The sequence below is a fragment of the Sorex araneus genome, chromosome 5, assembly GCF_027595985.1.
Source record: "Sorex araneus isolate mSorAra2 chromosome 5, mSorAra2.pri, whole genome shotgun sequence".
In the NCBI taxonomy this organism is placed as follows: Eukaryota; Metazoa; Chordata; class Mammalia; order Eulipotyphla; family Soricidae; genus Sorex; species Sorex araneus.
The window spans coordinates 101,839,576-101,845,304 of NC_073306.1; the positions used below are offsets into that span (position 1 = coordinate 101,839,576).

General features: G+C 40.2%; 1 pseudogene; it reads right to left on the reverse strand.

The window, feature by feature from the left end:
• Nucleotides 1-1,625: 1,625 nt before the first annotated feature.
• Nucleotides 1,626-2,316, reverse strand: LOC129404980 (small nuclear ribonucleoprotein-associated protein N-like; annotated as a pseudogene).
• Between the last annotated feature and the right edge of the window lie 3,413 nt (nucleotides 2,317-5,729).

Genomic DNA, 5,729 nt, shown 5'->3' on the forward strand with positions numbered 1-5,729 from the left:
TTCCTTGCGCAACCCCAGGAGTGATCCCTGAACAGAACCAGGACTAAGCCCTGAGTACTGCCAGGTGAGAGCCAACCTCACCACCTTCAAAAAATAACAACAACATTTTGGAAATGCTTTGTTCAAAAAAGATAAAGCCCTCTTCATTTCATTACAAACAAAAGTCTGAAGATTCTTTTATGACCCCATAAATTTGTGGAGAAATGGAAAGAAAAGAAATTTTTTAAGCGAAATTGAGATAAAAATAGCATATGAAAGTGTGTAGGATGCAACCAATATTTAGAGTAAAATGTATAACACTAAACACTTATGATAGAAAATGAAAGTGCTTTCAAAGTAATGATCTCAAAGAACATCAAATTATACCCAAAATAAGCATTAGACTAAAAGCAGTAGTAAAAGGAATTAAAAATAATGATATATTAAATAGAGAAAATAATGAAACGAAGTGTTTGTCTTAGACAACATAGTGGGAGAATTGGTCCACACAATGAGTAGGGTGGGGCACTTATGAGGAAGTGGTATTGGGTATTTGGGAGAGGAAGGATATACTGGTAATGGATCTTGTGTTTGATTTATGTGCATAAGAATTCAGTATTAATAGCATTAAAAGTGTTGAGAACTCTGTGTTGAACTCTCAAGACACTAATGTTTATTGCTAAACTAGCTTCAAGACTATGATTTTCTAAGCTGTTGCTTTTTCATAAAGCTTGTATCAGTCCTTCAAATTTGAAGGATAATGTAACTGGATTGAGTATTGTTGGTGAGGTTTTCATTTCATTGAGGTTTTTGTAGTGTTCATTTGCTTTTGCATTTGCTTTTTTTGTTGTTGTTCATTTCATTTGCAGAACCTCTAGCTCTGGGCTCATCTTTTCGACTCCACCATTCTTTCTGCACTAACATACGTCTCAGAGACCTGGGCCCTACGAAAACAGGATGAGAACGCTATTTGGGTATCCCAAAGAGGAATCAAAAGAGCTATGCTTGGAATATCTCATTTCACTCAAGTGAGAGAAGGAATCTGGAGTTCCGACTTCTGTCGACGATAAAGAATCAGCAATGCTGTCTTGTTTGCCAAGGCATCGAAAATCAGATGGGCCGGACACATAATGCGATTCAGAGACAACTACTGGACTAGAGCTGTTACTGACTGGATTCTATGGGACGTCAAAAGACCGCGTGGCCTCCCACCCACGAGATGGTCAGACTTCTTTGTCAAAACCCTGAATGAACTGTTTGAGGCTTCTCCTGTTCCTGGAGTGAGCAGAAGCCATTGGGTTACACTAGCACGAGACAGGGATGAATGGAGATATTATTGGCACCTGCTTAAGCAAATAGGAGATCAACAGATGACAAGTGATACAAATGGTTTGCTTTTACTATCTCCCACCATTCTTTTTCTGGCTCTCAAGGCCTCATTTGATAGATCTGCTATGAATCTTATGAGTCCTCCTTTGTATGTAAGTTCCATTTAAAACTTGTTCTATACATTTACTAACTAATATTGTGCCTGTATTAACTAATATTATGTAGAAGGGAGGAGACAGAAAGCTCACAGTCATTGTAAAAAGTTTCACACGTCTCAAAGCAGGAAAAATAAGGGACTGAAGAGGATTGATAGAATTCTAGAATCCTGGTGAACACATTTCTGGGTGAGGTGGACCTCTGCTTCCTGGGGGAGGTGTTCTCATTTATGGCGGAGGTATGCTGTTGGTATTCCTCAAACAAGGGGTTGTCTAATTGGAGGCCCACAGATGTTCTCATACCAGGTGGAGGAGTCATAATACCTGGAGTTGTGGCACTCGGCCCACAGGTATGGGTGCCATCCCCAATCCTGGTGGGCACTATGTTGGGGCTCCTGCAATACTGGAAGTAGCAGCAATTACAGCAGCTGTTCACAAGAGTCATTACCAGTTAGAATGGTCCTCCAACCCCTTGGACAAGACTGGCTAATCCAGCAGGAGTTGGAGAATTGGGACACCAGCTGAAATACCTCTGTCGGCTTCCCTGCCAATCCCGAGGCCTCCTTCAGCTCCAGTCAGTGGAAATGGAACAATGCCAATATCTTCTGGAGGCAATCCTTCTGCAGTTATGGAAACCAGTTCTCCCCATGTAACAACACAAACTCCCAAACCTGCTTTCCTTCACACTCTGTTTTACATTCTTTAGCTTGGTTTTCCTGAACTCATGGCAATCACAGTGAATTAAGTTCATATGCTTGTAAGAAGTCTTAGATGTGCCAATGAATATTTAGCCATCCTGCAGGAAACGTCTCAGTCTGTAGTCAGTGTCCTGCAGCATTCTGCTGCTTTTTTCTGTAGTCTTGATTGCTGTTCCAGGAGTCCACTATCCACAATAAAGCTTCAGGATCTTTGAAACTGAAAAGAATTTGATGTCCCAATAATGTTTTACCATTCTTTTGGTATCTCAGCTAAGAATGACTGTTTCAGTTCACCTAGAAATCTACCCCTCGTACTTGTTGCTGAGATATCTTGGGTATAGCTAATTCTCTTGATTGTTCAGAGAAGCCATCCTTCTCCTTTAACCTGGACTTTCTCCTCTGTTCTGTAATCTGTAGGATAACATGAGGTTTGTCCTTTTAGCCTCGCCGCCACAGGGAACTTAGTTTACCTTAAAGCAATGTCCTTTCTGTACGGACACAGGAAGACAGTTAATGTTATGCTTTGTAAGTTGGGAGCCAATTGACTCCAATAATATTTACTCCCGGGCATCTGCTTTCTCCATTCAGTTGCCCTTAGTTCCTAACACCCCAAAAGCAGGGTCCTGAGGAGGGACAGAAAGGACCCAGGGCAAGCTGTGAGCTACCCTGGCATCAAAATGGGCGAGGTCAAAGCACCAAAATACTCAACTATAAATTGAGAACATGTTCATAGACAAATTCTGTCATGATCCTAAAGTAACGATTAGACTAGGACCCTGCTGGGGTTAGGAAGACTAACCTGGCCTGAGGACTGTGGTCTGGAATATATAGTGAATGTCCTCAGGAAGTACCAAACTTTAAGTCTGGTATATCTCTTACTGTGCTCATACAGAGTAACACTGCTAGAAATATTAGAAGTAAATTTACTATAACTATTTAAGCAGATTACTAGCTCACACCCTGACACACCCTTGTTTGGGCCCCACCCTTGAGTGGATCTCCTAGATGAGATTTTGTTAATCTCCTTGAGAAATGGTTTGACCCCTCTTTTTTTGATTTGTTAATGTTCAACCCACCTTTGTGTCACTACCCTATGTAATTTGCCGTATAAACTAAGACTATGGAAGAAGAGAGGGGAGACAGAAGAAGATGAGAGACAGAAGAAGAAGACAGGGGAGACAGAAGAAGAAGACAAGGGAGACAGAAGAAGAGGGGAGACAGGAGAAGAAGACAGAAGAGACAGAGGGGAAGACACAGGAGAGGACATGGAGAACAGAGACGACACAGAAGACACATGGGAAGACACAGAAGGGAAGGAGACAACACAGACAGAAGAAGACACAGAAGCAGAGACAGAGAGAGGTTGGAAGAGAACAGAAGAGGAGGGACTATAGAGATATATAGAGAGAGACAGACAGAAGAGAGCACAGTGGCACACACAGAATCAGAGCACAAGGAGGAGCCATCCAGATCCGGTCCATACACAGCAGCACGAGAACACCAAACTCAGTTGGCACGTGCGAGAGAACTGCCCCGAGTGCCCTCGGAAAACAGAACAATATGACATACATCATTGTGTCTCCCCCTCCCGTGTGCTCTCCCCGTCCCGTATGCGCCACCTTTGTAATTTTTTACAGTAATCTGGTTAAGGTTTAAGTGGTTCATTAGACAGCAGAAGACAGCTTCTTTTGGCATGGAAATGGACATGATTCTCAACTCACCCTCCAGGGATACTTTCTGGAAAAACTGTAAGTTCCATTTTTAATTTTCAATTTTTAAAATTTATTATTTATTTTTTATTGAATCACTGGGAGATAGACCCTTACAAAGCTATCCATCATTATGTTTCAGTCATACAGTGTTCCAACACCCATCTCTCCAACAGTATACATTTCCCAGCACCAGTGTCCCCAGTTTTTCTCCCATCACTTCTTCCCCTCCCCATCTATGCCTCTCTCACCTTTTGGGCATTGTGGTTTGCAATACAGATACTGAAAGGTTATCATGTATATATCCCTTTAGCTACTTTAACAGTTTTTGTTCAATGTGATCAGTTCCAACTATTATTGTCATACTGCTACCTTCTCTATCTTATTAACCCTTCACCCTACACATACTTAGATTCCAAACATTGAACAGTTCTTCTAGCCTCTGTTTTCTCTGGCATTGGATGTTAGTCTTCTACTATATATATATATATATATATATATATATAATATACCACAAATGAATGCAATCATTCTATATTTGCCCCTCTCCTTCTGACTCATTTTACTCCACATGATACTCTCCATGTACATCCATTTATATGCAAATTTCATAGCATCATTTTTCCTAACAGCTCTGTAGTATTCCACTGTGTAGACATGCCATAGTTTCTTTATTCATTCATCTGTTCTCGTGCTCTTTTCCAGATTCTGGCTATTGTGACTAGTGCTGCAATGAACATAGGAGTGCAGATGGTGTTTCTGCTGTGTGTATTTTGAGCCCCAGGATATATTCTCAAAAGTGGTATTGCTGGGTCAAATGGGAAGTCAATTTTCTAGTGTTTTGAGGACTGTCTGTATTGTTTTCCAAAAATGCTGGACTAGTCGACATTCCCTCCAGCAATAAATTGGAGTCCCTTTTCCCCTGCATCTGTGCCAGCATGGGTTGCTCTTGTTATTTTAAATGTGTGCCAGTCTCTCTGGTGTAATATGAGATTTCATTGTTGCTTTGATTTGCATCTCCCTGATGATTAGTGTTGAAGAGCACTTTTTCATGTGCCTTTAGGCCTTTCGAATTCCTTCTTCAAGGAAGTTTCTGTTTGTTTCTTTGTCCCTTTCCTTGATGGAGTTGTATTTTTTTTTTTCTTGTAAAGTTCTATCAGTGCCTTGTATATCTTTGTCATTAATCCCTTATCAGAAGGGTATTGGATAACTTTTCACATTCTGTAGGCTGTCTTTGTATCCTGGTCACTGTTTCGGTTTTATTTATTTTTTTGAGGTTCAGTAGCTTCTTTGTTTAATGTACTTCCATTTGTTTATATTTGTTTCCACTTGCTTGGTCAGTGGCATTTCATCTTTGAAGATATCTTCGGCTTCAATACTGTGGAGGGTTTTGTCTACATTATCTCCCATGTACCATATGGGTTCGAGTTCTATGTTGATGTCTTTAATCCATTTTTATCTGACTTTTGTGCATAGTATCAGATAGGGGTTTGAATACATTTTTTTTTTTTTTGCACATAGCTGTCCAGTTTTGTGAGCACCACTTGTTGATGAGGCTTTCCTTCTCCACTTTACATTTCTGTATCCTTTATCAAAAATTAAATGATCATATATTTGAGAGTGTGTGTCAGGATATTCAACCATATTCCATTAGTCTGTGGCCTATCTTTATTCCAATGCCATGCTGTTTTTTTATTTTTTAATTACTGCTGCTTTGTAGTGAAGTTTGTACTTGGGGAAGATGATGGCTCCCATCTTCTTTTTTCCAAGGAATGCTTTAGCTATTCATGGAAATTTATTGTTCCATATGAATTTCAGGAGTGTTTGATCAATTTCTTTGAAAAATCTTATGGATATCA